The 20,459-nt window shown below is 37.1% G+C and overlaps 1 protein-coding gene across 1 annotated transcript in view; it reads right to left on the bottom strand.

The window, feature by feature from the left end:
- The window catches only part of NAV3 (neuron navigator 3), a gene marked incomplete at its 3' end in the record, with an annotated part of 114,445 nt that overhangs the window by 71,628 nt on the left and 22,358 nt on the right, over positions 1 to 20,459 (bottom strand).

Here is a 20,459-nt window from a genome sequence, read left to right as displayed (position 1 = left end):
AAACCTAGGCGTTGAGCCAAAACATCACTGGAATTAACGCTAGCGAAGAGTGAAAACAAGAGAGTCCCAAACCAAAGTTCAAGTCCGAAGCCAGTTGCAGCAGTCTGCAAACAGACCTGTCCATGGCTTGACCAGCTCTTGGCAAGTGCTCCCAGGTACAGAAAAGAGAATGCGACCGTTACATATATTGGCAGAAAACATCACAGGATTCCTGTTTGTTATGACAAACAGGTAGATTCCTTGGGGTTTTATTCACTTATTCATGCTTTCCCTTTGAAAATTTTAAGTTTGATTTCTCCCTCCTCTTATTAAGATACGGCTACGAGTCAGTTGTTGTCTACCTGTAACACGGCAAAGTCTAGGAGTCTCCCGAGACGGAGGAGCTGCTCAGCCTCCACTCTTTTGCTGTAACACAGCTATTAAAGGCACCCGACATAGTTGAACATGACAGGCTGCTGGTTCAGACCTCTGGTCATACTCAAATCTGTCAAATGCGATGGCTTACATTTGGGAATGCCGGAGTGTGCAACCTTGGGAAATAAACAAACCATTAAGGGCTTTCCCCTAGATCGCGCAGAGTATCAGTCCCTCTCATTATATCTTTCTTCCCTTCCGCTATCAAAATAGTCTGCTAGTAGAAGTCAGGATATTTGTTTGTTTAAAAAAAAAAAAAAAATCTGACATCTACTGATATTTGATTCTTTGTTTAACATTCGTTTATCTTATCAAGTACTTCAGTTTAGGTTTTTCTAATAAATTTTTGGCTTTTTGGTTATTAGTTTTTGTGATACACAAACTTCTACCAGAGTTTGTCTGAAGGAAATATTCACTATTCGATTTATAGTTCTGTTATTGAAAGTAATTTCTTTTAAAATCCCTTACTTGAGACACTTGCAAAAGCAGAAGTCTCTTGGGGAAGAAATGGAACAAACTGAGACCTAAACTAACTTGACAAAATAAATTTGAAATTGGAAATCAGCAACTGACAAAAATGAAATATATTTCATAAAGCAGTGCACAATTAAATGTCTGAGCCTAGCTAGTTTTTTAAAGGAATTAGGAATTCGTTTTTATATGTGTATTTTCATAGTAGAATAAACACTAAAAAACCCTTTATGTTCTGAGGTATAAATCATCCCTAAACATCCTTGCCCTAGGGTTAGCATTTTCCTAGGACTTTCTCTTAGAGAAAAGAGATTTTCTTTGTTATTAAACCATAACGTAGAGGATCTTCGGCACTTATTTCTGAGTGATTCAAAATACCAAATTTGATGATATTATGCAGCATCATTTTTTTTTACAATGTGTAGGATATGGATAGAGATCAAAATTCTCAAGTGTAGATGTCTAAAAGTGTGACACCTAAGCGGTTAAAGGCATCATCAAATGGCCTGATTTTCCCAGTCGTTGCAAATCCTTCAGTCTGTTGAGAGACAGCCAGCCTAAAATTATAGCAAATAATACATCTGAGCAGGGAAAGCAGGAAGGCCTCCCATTGCCTTTGCTTCTATCTAGCACTCCCAGATACGAGGCAGATTAATTGACCCTTTTGCATTAGCTGAATGCATTTTTTAGCCTCTTTTTATTTTTAAAGTTTGAAGGAGGAGGAGTTGGTTTACTCATGAGTACTAAGTCTCCATCTTCTACACATTTCTGCTTTTTATTTCTCTGAAATCAATGAACTTTACAAATACTGCAGAAAAATTAATGGGAAACTGCTAAAATGCTCTGTTTAATGCTGCTTGAAAAGATTCTTCCATTTCAAAGTTAATAATTTCTTAGTCAGGGTCTGAATGCGCGGTACGTCAAACTTGACAGCTTTTCCCACAGAAAGGTTGTGCTTGATGATTATTTTAGGGCAGCAAGATCTGATGAATATTCATGCTCCAAACCTAAATTCACTGTCTCCCAGCTCTTCAAATTAGTCATTTGGTTTCCTCTGCCTTTTGTAACGTGTACTAAGTGCTCCTTGCAGAGAGGCTGGGTGACAAACAACAAGTAGAAACACTAAATCGCCTTTTCAAGACTAGATGTTCTCTCCTGAGCTAAGCTCTACAGTTCTGTAGCAATATATATGTGGATCCACCCAAACGGTGTCTGGCTTAACTAGGGTAGCTCCTAAATTGATTATAGAGTTAAATTGATTCAGGAGCTGTGTACAAATCTTAAGGACTCCTGTTACCATATGCACAGTACATATGTGTACTACCTGTCTGCAATGTCATTAAATTCAGTGAAAGTTTGTGATAAGTGTCTTTTAACAGGTCACTCTCCACACTGAAGTTTAGTTTTTGGGACTGGGAGGGAACATCAATAGCAAGCTGCAATTGCTCTCCTAACAGTTAAGAAATTTTCTATTTTATGTTGCAATGTAATACAGTACGACAGGAGTGTACAGAGCTAGTAAAAAAACCCTCAAATTCTGGACCCTCTGAATGTCTGAAGAGAGAATGTAGCATGAAGCTGGTATAAGAAAAAACAACCCAGATGGAGGAATCTAGTGCCGTACTAAACAAAGTTAGTCATTTTAAGCAGGACCAGACTGTCAGCTCATCAAATTCAGATAGTACCCTTCATGCTGCTGCGGACAAGGCTTGGTAACCCAGGTACCATTAAACGCAAATCAAAAGCTGGCAATCACTTATTTCTTATAATTCAGGTGTCATTTTGCAAACTGCCACTTTCTCATGCACTCCCATTTACATACAATATTCTTACTGTGTATGCAGGCTTCAACGTACAGCCTAGTAAGTTTGCAACATGCAGCACTGAGAAAGATAAGTCTTTGAAATGGCGTGACATTTCAGGGTGAACCGCTGAGCCATCAGTTTTCTAGCAAGCTGCATTTCATAGCCAATATTACCTTGTGCAACTGAGTGAAATTGTCTCCTAAGGCCGCTATATGCTACACCATTCTATGAATTTTTAGAAAACCTACACCCCAATGACCAATCATTCAAAGTCCTAAGTAATGAGATCTTCACTTATTCCCATTTAAATGGGATGCAAAAGTTATTAGGATTGAACAGGAATTCTCAGTGAGATATAGCTAAACGCAGAATACTGTGTGCAACTTCAAAAATAAAATAAAAACCTAAACGAGTTTTCCATAGCTTAAAAACTTCTGTCAGTAGATAAAGGTCTTTCATTTTCCCTTGCTCACTCAGCAGTGCGATGCTTGCTCAAGATTTTCAGGTTGGAAACATCACAAACAAACAATGTCGGGAACAGGAAGAAGGAAGAAGAGCTGCTGACAGTTCCATCGATGTGACGGCTGCCTGGCAGCGGTGATTAGAAGCTAGGAGTGGTGTTGGTAGGCAAAGATAAGCAGGAGACAATAAGCAAATCCTACTTATACCTGCCAATGACTAGTTTACCCGAGTCTAAACATCTCTTTGTAGGCTAGACGTGACCTCACCTCGCTCAGTGACAGCCCTCCCTTGCGTACTGCAGCGGTGACCTTTTCCTCTGGGGCTGAGCAGCACTAATCCACCCTGTCAGCCATCTCAGGAACCACTTCGATCTTTAACCTTCGTATGAAAACCTTAGGTTTTGCGGTAAGCAGAATTAGTAGCTGCTGCCTGAATCAAATCATTAAGGCCAAATGAGTTCATCGACATTGTTGTCACTACAATGAATAACCTAATCTCAACTGCTGTAAAAAATATTGATTAAAAGAAAAGATTTTAAAGAAGTGGCTGCAGTTATTTTCAAGAAAGTGCCTGCAGAAAAATGGAACCTGAAAACAGCATTCTGAAAAATTATCTTATTTTCATACAAGTTGAATTATTTTACCTAACTTTGTTCTCACTGTTTTCTAATGAGTTTACTGTGCATTGCTCTAATTTAATTCAATATTCAGATATTTGATGGAGGAAAACATTCTTAAACGTTTTACTGCTAGTATAGTGAATATCTTGTCATTATTCTATGAATATTGCCATTAACTTAATGATATATTAACAGTGCAATGAATATTAAAAACATCATCAGTGACAACAATCACTGTGAAATACCGCAATTCTCCTGTTTCCTCTTGCTTTACGTGCCAAAAAGAATTTTGAAATTGCTAAATCTCATTTCAGTTTACCAATTTGTCTAGCAAAATGTTTATTACAACATGCTCTGGAGGTTAACGTTCAAGAGGTAGACCACCTACAGTGTGCACACAGTTGCATGATACCATAAAGTGAGTCAGGAGATTCCTCTCCTTGATTAGATAAGGAGCTCCTTCTGAATTCTCACAGAGCAGGTCTGGGAAGCCTCTCTCTTATTTTATGGCAGAAATTAACTATCAGTAAGAGGGGGTACTGAAAGTTTTATTAGCTTTTTCCAGAAATCTATAGCAAACGCAAGGAAGCAGCATACTGAAAAGCAGCAACGTGCCTGGCATGTTCTGTTTCATCACATCTTACCAAACGTAAATTGTTCCTCTCCACACGTGAAGATTATGCAAGTAATATATATGTGAATATATTGAATAAAGTGTCAGGATTACTAAGCAATAACTTCTTGATTCCCTCTGTGTCATATTCCCATAGCGTGGTTCTGCATTTAACTTCAAGAATTGACTGATACTGCCTTCCTGCCTTCACAAATTCATTGAACATCATTCTAAACTGTTTCCCTGCTTTTCCTTTTAAAATGCTAAGATGCTTTTTGTTCAGATACATCAGATTATACAGTTTTATCAGGGAATATTTCTCCCTGTCCTTGTTCCTAAGTGCTAATTGTACCTTCCTAATTAACCACTACCTTACAGAAAGTCAGTGGAATGCTTCATCAAAATGAACACAAACATTACGATCTGATAAAAGGCACTTTTCTAATTCAATTTTAGTAAGATTATGAAATCTATCACTTTTCTTATTGTACTGTGATTTTTTTATTATTATTTTTATTGAACTCAGACTATATTCTCATTTCCTTTGACTTCTGCTTCTAATATTATTTTGCTTTGCTTTTTTGCCTTCTGTGTTCTGACTGCTTTTGTGATAGCTATCTCACATATATTTCTTTAAATTTCCTGCCTTCTACCCTTTACTGCTTTTTTATTTTACTATTTTATGTTATCACATCTGAGAAAATCTATATAAAAATCCAACCCAGTGAGAAAAGGCAATTTAACAAGATGTTGTGGGCAGACAATATAATTGTAACTAAGGGAAATAGAATATTCAAGGTGAGAACAGACAGCCAAATATTGCTGTTTGGCAACATTGCAGAATTAGACTAGGTAGAACAACAAAGGGGTTTTCCAATCCAAATCTCTAATTTCATAGCCCCACCTTCTCAGTATGAAAAAACCCTCAATTAACTTTTTCAGGAACAGTTTCATTCTATTTAAAACAGACTATTTCAAGGAGGACTTCTGCTTAAAAAAAAGAAAGTAACATTTAGTATTCTGAAAGAATAGCATGACTGAATCATTAAGGAATAACAGTAGGTGGTGGCTTTAATTGAATTCAAACTGTAAAGTTGATTTTGTAGAGGTTGCTTTGGGTGATTATTACTAATAGTTACCATAAGACATATTATGGGATCTTCTAGAAATAATACTGAAATATTTTGGTCAAACATGCTGCCTGCACACTGGATCAACATGCAAATAAGTCTTTGCCCCAGAAAGTTTATAATTTCCATAGCATTTAGGACACAACAGGATGAGAAAACAGCCAGGGTGAGACAGAAGTGTCAGTAGTGACCAGATGCAGAACTGAGCAAAGCAGCAGATGGAAAAGCCAGACAGAAGCTGTTTGCCCAATCAATAACACAAGCAGTAAAGGTGTAAAGGGCAGATTTATCACAGTTAATAGGAAGAATACATTTTCCCAGTGGAGAAATAAAGCACAGTTATTGTATGGATGCTTCTGAGGCAAAAATGGGTATAAGGCTTTTGAAAACTTAACTCTGAGGGACTAAAAGGGTGGATAGTCAGTCTACAAATGAGCAGACTCAGTACTTTGATGTTTAAGACAAAAATAACCCTTTTCCCTCTATTTCCCTAGTAAGGAAAGAAGGAAAATACTCAGCACTGGGATTTTGGAGTATCAATGAATATTTGTAAATGAACACAACAATATAAAATATTAAATACTGGGCAATTTGTAAGAATGATGATGACAGTATAATAACAGAATGTTTCCTTCCTTTGTCATTGTAATGAAAGGAAGATATCAGCATATGCTGATTGTCCATTTCTAGTAGTGATACATACAGCAAGATATAATGTCAATTAGGTCTAATATACAGCACCATGCTGTCAAGCAGAAATTGGTAAATAATTAGCAGCTCTGAACAACACCGTCAGGGTAAGTTTTTAATTATCCAGTTCATCAGACTGTAAGAACCAAAACAGCTTCTTGAGCCTAACGCATCTTTGCAAAATGCTTTGATGAATAATTTTACTCTGTCTATAATCACTAGGAGAACGTTTTCACTGCCTTTTTGTCCCCTTGGCTCATAGTGTCATTATTTATCTGTTAGCTTCCTAAAACAACTCTTACACTTTGTCCTTCATGAGCTATAAACTTAGCATGCTGTGTCATTGCTAACTATTTAAGGTCACATCCTCTCAGCTATTGACTTCCATCAGTTTGCTAGGTGATATTCAAAGTCAACCAGCTCTAGGCACAGAGCCTACACAGATGGCAACAGCACAAAGAAGCAGCACAGCTTCTGAACACCACTGCTTCCTCAATAACAACATGCTCATACCCTCTACAGATACAAAGACACCCTGACATATAGGTGTGTACATGAGTACATGTTCACATCACATGCATAAACACCTCCAGGCAGGATACATGTAGGTATATATCAGTAAGTTTCCCTCTGAGTTGGTTTGGAAAGACACGTTCTGCCTACCCTGGTGCCTCTCAACAGTCCCAGTGTAATACACCGACATATATATATATATACACATATATATAAAAAAATGTACCAATTGGTGACTTACCATGATAGGCTTTCTGCAGAACAGAAGAGTAACACTTTGAGTTCTTTCAAATCTTGTGTGGCTTGGGGGTGGGAGATGGTAAAGAAAAAAGCCAAGATTTTGCCTACTGCAAACTTGCCTATTACAAAAAGCACACTCATTTCTTTGGTCAGCCTTGGGAAAAAAAAAACAGTCCATGTAGATTTACTGTACTATGACATTTTAAACACAGTAAGTGACATAGTATTAACCCAGGAACTTCAGACCTTTGTCCTGCTTGCCTGTTCAATTAGAAGTTCATGTTTGGTTTGGGTTTTCATGGGGTTTTTTAAGGTAAAGCAATTAAATCCAGGTAGCTTGAAACAGAGCATGCTTACGTAATAATGGTTTAATGATTCCATCAATTCTGTATTGTGTTTCCTATAAGTATTAGCTGAAACACAGCTGTGTGTTTACTATTTTGTATTAGCTAAAAGAGGAAAGATTAGTTTTTGTAGAGGCAAAGAAAACTCATGTCATAGTAATTTTCCTGCCTTGTCCTCTGGTTCTTCTATTAGAAGGTCCCCGAATCATTAAAGCCCTAAAGCACCTGCACATAATACAAAGAGTTTGGCTGAAACCCAAAGAGCATTCATTCTTTTCCAAAAATACTACAAAACATATGTTATTTTGTCTGAGAAAGCATAGCAGACTCTGCATTTAAATTATACAAGGGACAATATGCATCCAAAATGGCTGATTGCTGCAAGGAAGGTCCACAGTTTAGTTGGAACTTATCAACGTTTGATATTAAAATTGAAATAATTCTTAAGCTTTGAACTTGAATGTCAAAGTATATGACACAACAAACTTTTCCTGAGAAAGTAGCAAGACCTCTGGCTACTTGGGTTTATAGCAGTAGATGTACCAGGATCTCAGTCAGGGAGATAAGGAGAGCTGCTTTAATAAACCACTGCCAAACAGCAGCCAATCACCCTGGATCACTCCCCGGTATCCTGAAGCTCTCTCATCTTCCATAAATGTCATCTTGAGTTAAAACCAGAAAAGACCAAAAAAAGCAGGGCTACTGCTTGGCTGAAATTGCACATGCAAAAAAGAGCAAGCCCAAAACAAAACAAATGGGGAAAAAAACCAATTCTCTATCAGCTAGAAAGCTTCAGGAAGACATAGCAGCAATATGGCACATCTCATTTGGTCCATAAATTACTCTAGTTAGACTCCCAAGATTCAGAGGCGAGTCACTAACATCAAGATGGAGACAGCCCCAAATGGCTTTGCTGTATAGGGGGGAAAAAAAACAAAACCCAAACCCCCTCATTACAAATAAATTTTTTCCCCACTTTCTACATTAACAGATGATGGCAACACTTGAGCTGGAGAGCAGACTAGCAAGTGAGAGATGAAGTAAAAATATAGCTGCAGACAGCAAAAACATTTGAAGCCTGTTGCAATTAATTAAGTCCCTGCCAACTTGGGAAACTTTGTCCCCTTCTCATGCTCCAGCCTTCTTGGCTACTGCGTTTGTTACCACCCACTTTGCAAAGCTGAAGTAATTTCTTTGAATTTTCCACATCAGCAGCATTTATCAGGATGTCAAAGGCTTCTTTCCAAATTGAATACTGATAATAGCCTTTTGCTGTTTTTTCTCATTCCTGACTACTGTTCCTCTCTCCCAAAGTCCAGCCAGCGCTCATTACCCAACTGTGCCAGAACGAACCCAAGTTTGCCAAGATCAGCACAAGAGGTTGGAAAGTTAAGCTGCGAAAAGACAAAGCTATTGAAATTGGTACACTGGACAAATATATGAAATCACAAAAGCAAACCTGAAAAGAAATGGCAATCATCTTCATAAATATAACTGGATAGCAAAAATATGTTCTCATATTTACCGAAGTCACAGAAAGGGAGGGACAAAATGGTGAAATTTCAAATGGAACCTTCACTGAGCTATAACCTTACCATCAAAAATGCAGTGATGATGAATTTTAAAGAGGGGACCACTATGGGAAAGTCTTGTAGCTAATTACTGAGTAATTAATAGAATTAAATATCTATCAGCAAGGAGAATCAGAGTTCATTTTGAATTATAGTCTATCCTAGAAAGATGGAACTACAGGAAAGAGCTTGGCATTCTCTTCTTTGGTAAAACAAATAAACAAACAACAAAAAAACCCAACAGATGTTGCATACAAGAAAGAAAGTAGTTGGAAAATGTGAAAAAAAAACCAAACCCAAACAACTACAAGAGTACAGGAAAGCTGGTCAAACCTAAAAGACACCCTAGGAGGTATAATGGAATTCAATAGTGCTTCAAAAGAAAAAAGCAAGCAGAAAGAAATGACCAATGTGATTTCAAAGATCAAGGGTTAAAAAAGTCCTTTCTTGTGAAAGGAAAACGGGGAGGAAACCAATTAATAATATGGCTTCAGCCAAGTCTTGCAGGCAAGAGATAACGCCTGAGAAGAAGCATCGTGAAGTAATGCTATCCAAATGGGAATACAGAAGGCTTTTATAAAAATATCAGAGGGAAAAAACTAGCACTAGTATGAGAAACCCATTAAGGAAGGGAGTCTGACTTTAAATTAGCAGTGACTCAGAAATAACTGAGGTAGTGGGTTCTTCTAAAAAATCCATCTTCAATGAGAAAAAATATAAAACTGGCAAAGGATTGGCTTTAAAAGACCTTTGCTTTACCAGTGATAATTTTTAAAAAAGATTTCTAAGTTCTCTCTTAAAATTTACAGAAAAACAGCAGATGGAACAGCTTCATAGAGAAACATCAACATAATACTAGCTTTCAGGAAATGCATGAATGATTCTATATATTCTTGTCCAACAAATTATTTTTGTCCCTGCCAAAAGTCATTTAACAATACAAAAATGAAAATATACTGAGAAATCATAAAAAGCTGTGCACTTGTTTAACTAGTGGAAAATTAAAGGAACCTGAGCATTAAAGTGAAATAGTGTATAAAGTTTAAGACTACAACTTGCTATACACCACATGTTCAATTATTTATTTTTTATTAAAAACAGTTGCTGCCATACATTTATGTAGAGCCTCTGATATTAGATTCTTGAGATTTTACTTTGATTAGAATATGAAGCCAGATGATTCTTAGGGCTTTCACAAAGTCCTGATGGTGCTGACACAGAGACTTTATTACAAACTACCACCTAAATATGTATCAGAGAACTTTGAAGCTGCAGCACAAAGGAAAACTATCAGTACTTTTTCACCACTATAGTATATTACCCTGAAGTACTATGCTGATAAATGTCTTTCCATTCCTGACAATACAGCACTGATTTATCTAGACAATACAGTTGTCCTCCTTTATCTCATTTATCTAGCTAAAGTTTTGCACACTCAGCTACTGCAGGTTAAATTCCCTGGTCCATCCCAGAACACATTGATGCCTCCAGGCCACATCTGGATTTCCACAATCTGGGAACGAATCAAAATTAATGAAATGCTTCTTATAATTGAGCATGTCTCAAAGGGGTCTTGAGAGACCTTTTGGCTACACGTAGCAGCTGACAAGAGCTGAAGCATGAAGCTCAGGGAGCCACAGCACCTCTGCTGAGTTCTTAGGTCCCTTTGAGCTGTCAGGACCATTGCAGGGACACTGAGGGCTCTCTCTGCACCTGGCCAACATCTTCTGCAACAAAGGGCCAATCATATTCCTCTCAAAGAAGCCATAGCATCCATGCCAAAACCAGACACAACAGAAATACTTGCATTTTTTTCAGTCAACAGCCTATAAAATCACTTCAGAGTATCCCAGCTGAGTAGGATGAGGATGTTGCATGGTCTTATTTTGCTGGCATACTAACCAGAGGCAAAAGGCAGCCACACAGGCATGCACGCCGTACTTGTCATGGTAGCTACACTCTTGAGAACAGCGGTCTCCTCAGTATCCTTTTGATATCCTTTATGCGCACCTTCAGCAGCCTCTTTAGAAGAACTTCAGGTGTTAGGAGACATATGATAATTCTCCGTTGGTACATAATTAAGTAACACGGTTTGCATTTTCTTCATGATGAAGTCCCTTCTCTACTGCTTCAGGTTCAGCCTGGCCAACAGGTCACTTTCTGACTGTCCTTTTAACTTATACTCCTTTTGAAGAAATGCTTAGGAAAGTACTACATCATTTTGAGTACTCTCTGGCCAATTGTAAAGAAAATTTAGAGTGTGCTACCACAATCCTTTTTGGGAAGTTTTTAATGGCAAATACAGTACTGCATGTTGGGTATGCCCTGGAGACCCATAAGAAAGCAGGCATCATGGGGGGTCCGGTGTAGGAGCTGTTCCGTCTTTTTCATTGGGGCCAAGTATTAAAATGCATATAATAAATGTTAGGCTGATCAAATGTATTACAGACCCACAATATTCTCATGAGACTCCATGCAAAAATACATACATATCTTCTAAAATCATAGCAGTTCAACATACTGGTGTTTATTCTCCTATCAGGAACAGAAAAAGACAAGAAGAGTAAGATTCATGTCTAACTGAGTTTCCTTAAAGAGCGAAGGCTTTCTGTGACATATATACTAATCCACAAATTTCTCCTGAGGGAATTCTCCAGGGTCAAATGGAAAGAGAAAGCAATTTGCTAAATCTACAACATAAGCATCCAGCTCTTGAATCTAATCATGTACCACTCAGGAAGACCTGACAACATGTTCAATATAATCTCTACATTATGGCACACTTTTGCAAACAATATTCTGGAAAAACATTCAAAGATAAAATAGAAGAAATTAACTGTGGAAGATTCAGTTGTTTTAAGATCACTCAGGTGTATTTCTGTTTGCCTAAAAGATGAATAGTAAACATGTAAAAATCTAACACTGTCCTCTGAAAATCTGGTTTTATTTTCAGTTTTGTGACCTCCATAGTGCAAGCCATCCTGAAATTATCAAATTGCTTACAATCTTCATTTTTTTAATTAAAAGGCCCTTATTTATTTTTCCTAAATTTCCCTATTTTGCCCTTTTAGACCACATTTATTTCCTGATAGCTGGGCTCAGGTTTTCAAATACAAATCCTACAAAACCATGTATGAGATACTCAAGTTGTGTTCACTCTTCCTAGGATTTATGTTGGGCTTTTATCTCAACTTCTCCTTGCAAAATGCAACCAAGATACCAGGAGCAAGACATAAAATTGCTACTCAAACAAGACAAGGTGGTTTCCAGAAATTGGTAGTATGAACAGCAGAATTTCCTAAGAAATTGACTTGGAGTCTTGATTAATCTCCTCCCAAATATATGATTTATTTCACATAAAAATTACCACATCATCCTTTGCTCTTTGCTGCATTATACAAATGACTCTTAGCATGGCACTGATAATTAATCCTCATTTTTAAGACTCTGGTCTAAGTCTAAAACATCACAGCTGCCAGAGAGAGGAAAAAAGATTACTAAAAAGATTACTCCATATCCTGTGTGTGTTTTCCTTGAGCATGGGACTGACAGGAGGTAGCTTTGGTTGTCCAGGGAGTATAGGGCAGCGACTAGATTGTTTTATACCATACCTAATAAATTTTACAGGGGCTCTTTTAAGGGTTTAAGTGAATATCTGGATATATGACATGATTTTTCTTCTAGAGGTACCCAGTATATAGGTGGTGGGGAGGGAACAGGGCAGGAGGTTGGAAAGCAGGAGAGACCCTTCAAAGCCAGCTTTATAAAGAGTATTCACTTTCCAGAAGGATCATCCACAAAAAACCTGAGCTCCCTTTAGTTAGAGTATATTTATAAGAAGCTGCAGCTGGTGATCAATTCTTAATGCTACTTAGGATATATTATCAAAATAGAAGTTTCTTTCAAAACCTGTGATCTACTGAAAAATAAAGAAGAAACTTTTTTTTTTAATTTTAAGAAGTTGAAATGTTGATAGCAATTTGGCCTCCTAATAATTACCTATGGCAAGGCCACAAATGTGAACCCAGATACGAACTGCTATCTTCCTGAAAGAGAAGCTCAAAGACCTTATTCCTCTGGCAATTCAATCCTTGGTGAAAAGAACTCGGTATTTGGGTTTCACTGCTACTTTTATGGAGAAAGGACAACAGCTAATGTTTTCAGAGTGGCGTGTGGTGAAGAAGATGCTTGCAGCTTTAAGACAATAAATATCACACCGTTCAGTTCCCCCTTGTATCAGAGCCACAGCTGGTAAAAGAAATGGAACTCCTGCCAAGGAAATTGTTATGGTTGCCTCAGTAAGCACCAGTCAAAACCCAGTACAGACTGAGGACAATGCTGCACTTAGCATTTCTGCCTAGCTATCTTCAGTGTTTATTGCCTTTGTGCTGCGTTGTACCAAATAGCTGCATCAGGTCCAAGAATCTGACAAAATATCACAAAAGCAGGAATCCAAATTTAATAAACTATCTACCATAATTTTTCTGTGATGTAGGCTGTTCTTACTGTCCACATCGGAAATCTGCAGAAACTGAGTTAGAGTTCTTGGGGCTCACTTACCCACTACTCAACAATTCAGTGGCACATGGCAACGACACTCAGACACACAAGACCGGCCTTACAATTTCCCACATTGCCAATCCAACAGAATCATTCCAAAAGAAAATATGTTGGGTAATTTTATGGAAAATAGCTGTTTAGGGAAAGTATTGAAAATCTAGTTAGGCTATTAGCTTTCCCAATTTATCTGGAAGGCTCTAAATTATCCTTGTCAACATATTTTATTTTCAATACATAAAAAATTATTTTTCCTACATGCTTTTCCATTGAGTTTATCCACTTTATATTCACGCATTTCTCAAGAGTATTGCTGGTATCATTAATGTAAACGATTAAAGAGAGAGAAAGAAAAATGTACAAAACGGGATCATAAATTCCTTTCTATCCTGAACAAAGGGAAAATACTTGTAAAATAGGGCCAATTCAGTTATTTTTTACACATCAGAAGATTTGGGTCATACGTAGCACACTCAGGCAATTCTTTTCATGGAGGGGAAGTATTTTAACTCAAAGAGGAAAAAGAGTAATTCTTTAACCTTAAAGAAACATGCTGATTTCTCTTTCAATAGCTTTGCTGTATAGAAACTGGTTTTCCTAAAATGGAGCCTTTCTAAAATCACTTGGAAGGTAACTCCTTCCACTAAGGGACTATCCCTGGATGACAGTGTGTCATGTCATGCTGTGGCTGATGTAATTACATAGAGGCTTGTCACTTCACTGCAGGGCTCCACTAGAATTTCTTTTATTCAAAAAGGAAAAAAAAAAAAATAGAAAAGCAGCTTTTTTTTTTTTTTAATTTTTCAAAACAGTCATGGTTCATCTGAACATAAACCAAAAGCTAGCTGTCTATGTTCCTGGTACAGTCAACAGAAAGAGATAAGAGCCTCCAGATGGTGGTCCATGAGTCATGAAGATTACACACCTTTATTGATCACTTGCCTCTCATAAAGCATTACATGTCCTCCAGTCACCCTAGAGACAGACCACTCATTAAATTTTGTCTACTTTGGTATTTGAATCTGGCAATAAATATCTTAAAGAAAGATCTAGGCTTGATTTAAAAAGATTAAGACAAGTACAGCCTACCTTTATTCCTCATGACTTGTTCCTAAAGTTCACAAATGTTTAACTAAAATTGTGTGTGCGTTTCTAGTTTGAATCAACAAATTTTCAGATTTCAGGCACTGGTTGTCAATATTAATCTGTTCATTGATGAACAGCCAGAAGATATGTAATACGTATCTTAATGTTTTCTGTCTCTGTAGTTTCTTTTCCAGAAACTGGTTCAAATCCTATCCATTTGAAATATCTTAATTTCACTTTTAAGTCAGTATACTCAGTGTCTGATCAAAAATTGTTGGATATTATAATATAAAGGACTCTAGTTTATATCAATAAGATTTATTTCTAGATAAAACACTTTGAGGAATGACAAACACCTGTTCTGTCAATTATTGTACTTCCCAGGGCAATGCAATTATTTCCAACACTACACATGTTTTTAAACCGCAGTAAAGTAATTTTTACTTTCGTGAATTTACCTACACAACAGTTAATAGGGTTAGCAGCCATTTTACATTCTGTTCTGCAGTATGAAATGGATCTAGAGCATAATGTGTCAAAAGAAATATAAGAGAAAGTTTAGCACATTAGAAATCAAAGCTGACGCACACAGGTAACATTAAAAGCTTATTTGTTCAGGTAACTTGTAATTAGGAAAAGCTATTTTTCAAATTTCATTCAAATAATGTATTTTAGATTATTGAATCTACTAAGCAGGTTTGAATTATAACTGTACTATATCCTTTTTGCAAAAAACTTCTATAAAATGCATTGAGGGTTCCACTCTTTAAGTTTACACATCTGATCCTGCTTAAATTGTTATGACAATCTTCTGTTTATAAAGGAAATCTTTGAAGACTTAATATTTTAACAATTAGATACAGATGAGATTAGTGCTGTAACTTCAAAAGAAAACAAACTCCAAGCACGTTGCTGCACCAAACATTTCCCTGTGCGGAGCTGAGGTTGTCACAAGGGGCTCAGGAGGGGCACGAAGCCTCCGCAACGGCACTCGGAGAACAGATTGAAGAGGGAGGATCGCCTTTTCCTCTCTCCATCAAAAGAAGACTCAGAGTTGACACAGTTAAGATTTATAAGTAAAATGTTGATACAAGCAAATGGAGGAATTTTTTTTCAAAGAGAAAGGTTAACACATGTTGCATCCCGCAGTGAGAGGTATTCTCTGCCCTGGCTGGCAGTTTCTCTGCCATGCTGTATCCTTCCCAGCTTTCCCTTCATGCTCTCCCCCTTTGAACACTGTCTTTCGACAGCCTACAGGGTTGAAAGTCCATTTCTTTTTGCAGAAAATAAAAGGCTCCCATGTTTTTTAACCTGCACACCTTTAGATACATCCTTCTTTTAATTTAATCTAATCATAGATAACCCATGACCAGCTTTCGGCTGGATTCCGGCTCTCTTTTCTAGCCACTAATGATGAAGTTATCTTGCAATGCAATTGCCAATCCAAAATATATGGAACATCACTGCTTTCCTGCAGCCCCAGGACAGAGAGCAGTACTGTTTAGCTCTAAGAGGAGCACATTGCAAGGGAAAGGGTCAAAACCTTGCAATTTTCCTCTTTTGCACTATAAGCAGCCCTACAGCTCGAGTAGCAAAGGTGCACTTGCACCCTTAAGATGCTGAGCTTTATTTCAATTTATCCTTCCTTTCACCTGCCTGTTTTGTCCACCTGCCAACTAGGAAGAAGAGCAGGTGTATAAAACAACAGCAAGTAGCTGTCAGAACAGATCATTTTACCCCTTTCTCATTACCTCTTGTGGGTACAAAAAAGTTCACCATGATGTGGCTTTCCATTTTTTTTCCTGTTTGTCATCATTTTAGAGATCTGTTGAAGCTGCCAAATCCAAAAGTTCTTTAAAGTGAACTTTTATCTAATAAATCCAAGGCAAAGGATTTTTATAGTGTTACAAATGAATTACTTTCTATGAAATTGTTAACTGGAACTTTCCTATAATTAATATGTTTTGTTTGCCAAGCATACATGTATATGCCTACCATGAACTACCTCAATCGGGTGAGTAGCTATTATAAAAACAGTTCTTCAATAAATGACTTAAGTAAGAAACAAGAATATTTTACTCCACAAGGAAGCAGGTCTCTCTGAGGCAATTTAGAACAAAAGCCTACTTAGTGATCACAAGCTGCCACATCTCCAATAATAAATTATCAAAATCACAATTTTTATATTCAGTTTCATGAAGCATCTGTCTAAAATACACCATGTTTGTTAATGTTAGAACTGTAGTCTCAATTGCACCTTTTTTATTGCAAATTTCAGTATGTTTTTTTTTTTTTTTAATAGCCATGCAGGAGAATAAAATTACAACATTTTTTCCTCCAGCCATCAAACCAACCAAGACATTTTAAAGAACTCCTTATGTTTCTTGACTTCAGGACTCAAATGTGTATCACACAGGAGATTCGAATTCTTTAATTTTGTATTTGAGCCTGGGGTAGTTTGGGTAATGATTTAAATCTTGCTACCTATGTTTTGTTCTAACACAAAGGAGGCAGTACATCAGCCTTTGCTGGTAACAATGAAGTACAGTAGTGGACCAAAATGATGCTGCTGCTGAAACTGCAAACTGAGTCTTAGGTAGTCATTATTAAATATATTGGTACTCTCTTCCGAAGTAGATTAAAATCAAAATAAACCATCTACATTTTTTTTGAAGGGAAATATTAGCAATCTGTTAACATACAATAAAGTCCAGTCTCACTTGAAGTAATTTTAAAGTATCTAAATCAAACTTTGAGATAAGCAGAAATAAAGAATGCAAATAGACTTCATGCATTAATACCTAGCTCCACACCATCCACTTTGAAAAAGTAGATTTGTGAGAATGTTAAAATGTGTCAGCTGTAAACAACCAGCCTTCGGTTTAATGATCCTACAGCAAACTATATGCTCAGCGCATTTAGCAGTGTGTGAGAATGTAATTCACTTCCATTCCTTGCAAAAGTTAAAAAACCTCTTTCCATTAATTCCTTTTTCACATAAACTGAAATTAGTTGATATTGTCCCTCTTTCTGCCACTTGACAAAAACGGAAAAAGAGAAATCTTCATTTGTCATTCATTTCACATAATCACTTGCAGCTCGGTCTTGTTTGAAAGTAAACATCTGCCATGCACTGTTCTTGCCTTTTCTGAATGTCATTTCCTTATGTAGGCTGGGTGCAAAGAAATGTGTCTGCAGACAAGATGTTGCAGGATCATGACAGTTTAACATACTAATGACAGCATGCTAACAATGCAGTTTGTTTATGTCACTGATATTAATAAAGTATCTGAACCTAAAAACATACAGCTGTCAAATGTTTCCATGTTTTGGTTTGTCATTCCATGGGCAATTTCTACAGATATTTAAAGCAACTAAGGAAGGGAGCAACCTCACAAAATTAAGTCGAAGTCCAGTTGCTCTGCTTACTTTACATTGTTTGACTCTTGACTTTTGAAAGCACGACCAGAAACAAAGTCATACTCAATTCAAATACCATTCTTCCTAAGCTAATAATGCTGTACAAAATCATATTACTGAAAACTTTACTTCTCATTATGTTTTTGAAAATAAGGTATTCATCCTTAAAGGATCCTGAATACTTAACAACATAATGAGCCAAAAAACCAGGAGTGCTCCTTTTGACAGAATTATTCTGCTCTTCATGCACAGATACACACATATTTATGCTTTAGGTACTTAAATTTAGCATCCGTACTTTGCAGAAACAATAAAAACTGAGATACACATTGAAATAGATACTTCTAATTAGTAACTTTCTTGATAGCCTAGCAGATGCCAAAATGAGGAAAGATTTACACCGGAAATCATGAAAATGCAGGATCATTGGAGAATAATAAAAGTAAATGGTGGGAAATGTTAACAGCAGCAGCTGTGAAAAGAAATTATGGAAGATTAAAAGTATAGAAGAGAGCAACAATAGTAAAAAGAGTTTAAAATTTAAATTGCTTCACAAGAGAGATTCTTTAATTATGATTTCTGGAGATATTTGAGTAATAACTGCAAAAACACTAAGGTATAGATATTTATAACTATTTCAGTATCCTAAGAACCTATTAATATTGTAAAACCACAGCCAGGAAAATTATAGCAGATCACACAACTGCATGAACGATGCTGACCTTAAGCTCTATCATGACTCTCTTAGTTTATGCACAGAATAGCAATCACAGGCATACTTAGAGATGAAGGCAGGTGCAAAGTATAGAAAGTCTTCCTACATAGCACAGTAGATTTGTAGCAAAACTCCGTTTTGCCCAATAAGGTCTGAGACAGCAAGAAGTAGGTATATCTGGTTTGTGGTGTATTTTTTACTATTTCATATCTGTGGGATGAATATTTGTATTATTTCCATAGACACTGGTACCCAGAGTTGGACACAGCTGAAATATTGGGAGACAGAGGAAAGGGTAGAGGGCTGAATGTGTGCACACAGGGAATAGTTCAATACTGTGGCATATACATTTCCTTTAGCCATCCACAGTAAATCCTGCTCTGCTACCAGAAGCACCAAACTGAACAGGTAATAGTTGCAACATGGCAGAATAGTGGTCACATCAATACCAAACTGCAGAAAGCACAGTATGAGTACAGTGCTGAAACACACATTACGCAGAAACATCTGGATAGAGAGGCAAAACATAGAGTATGCCTGTCCGCTGAGCAACATCCCAAAGTGTTACATTCCAAACGACATCAGCAATTTCAATGTGCTGTCAAAGCTTTACAGTATGAGAATAGGCATTGTATTCTATCAGGGTTTTCAGTTACTGTTCATGATGCCTCTCAGCTTTTTCTGATACTACCAACCCTATGAAAGAGGGCTCCCAGTGCAATACCCCTTTGAACTCTGAAAGAGTTCCTTTTCCAAAAGTACTCAAGTCTCATCTACTCAGACAAACACCAGAAGAAGACTTACAGTCATTCATGCAGGAAGTCAGTTAATAAACTACAGGCAAAATCTGGAATTATTTTATTATAATTATAATTAATAATGTATCATGGTGATTATGGTTTGGCTGAGAACAAACAGGCCATCCTGAACTAGTCTGAGATAACTGCCAAATCTTCTGCACATGTGACAGATGGTGGAAGCTTTTTAAAGACTCCCTGTGCAGAACAACTCTGCGTAACAGGGACCCAGATTCAATGCAACAGCAAAGTAGCTGAAGCGGGTCATGACAAAAGCCCACTAAGCAGCATAAGCTACCTTTAAAGCTTTGGGTCTCACCCAAAGAAAAGGTGAAAGAGAAAAAAGAACAAGGCATTCAAGGGATATGAGGGGAAAGTGGTTGCACAACTTATGTTGACTGCTGACTGATGAAAGTGAAGGAAACTGTGGCTTTTGATACAGTGCTCTAAATTCAGCAGGTATAGGAGGTGGAAGCACAATGGCTGAACTCAGTGGAGCTATATCCCCTTCTAAAAGGGCTTGTTTAAACTTCCCTAACAGTTTTTATGGACAACACAGGGTGGTTTGGAAACACTGCAACTTACTTTTCAATAAACCTTATTCTTCCCAAGAACATAATTCATTTTGTGTGCTTACGTCTAATCTCTTTTGGCTCATTTTACTTTGAAAAGGGTTTTGAACTCCAAGAATGTTCCTTAAATACTCCCTCTAAGAGTCCCAGAAGGCGAATGCTAGAGTGTGGAGGACGAAGACAGAACAATAAATGAAAAGCAATACCATATCACCGAGAACTCTCTCAGCCATATCCCAAGTTACACCCACTGCAGAGAATCCATCTTCCTCTCTGATTAATTTCTTATGGTATCTGAAGCAAGGTAAGTTGTAAGGAATAGGCATTTATAGACCGAAAAAAAAAGAGTCCAAATTAGAAAAAAAAAAATCAAAAGAAGAATGATGCAACTGTTGACATTTGATGCTGCCAGTGTCCCCTCAGCCTTTCATTGAACCATT

Source organism: Cariama cristata, unplaced genomic scaffold, assembly GCF_000690535.1.
Source record: "Cariama cristata isolate BGI_N322 unplaced genomic scaffold, ASM69053v1 scaffold3780, whole genome shotgun sequence".
In the NCBI taxonomy this organism is placed as follows: Eukaryota; Metazoa; Chordata; class Aves; order Cariamiformes; family Cariamidae; genus Cariama; species Cariama cristata.
The sequence above is the reverse complement of the archived record's forward strand: the minus strand, read 5'-3'. Positions and strand labels throughout refer to the sequence as shown.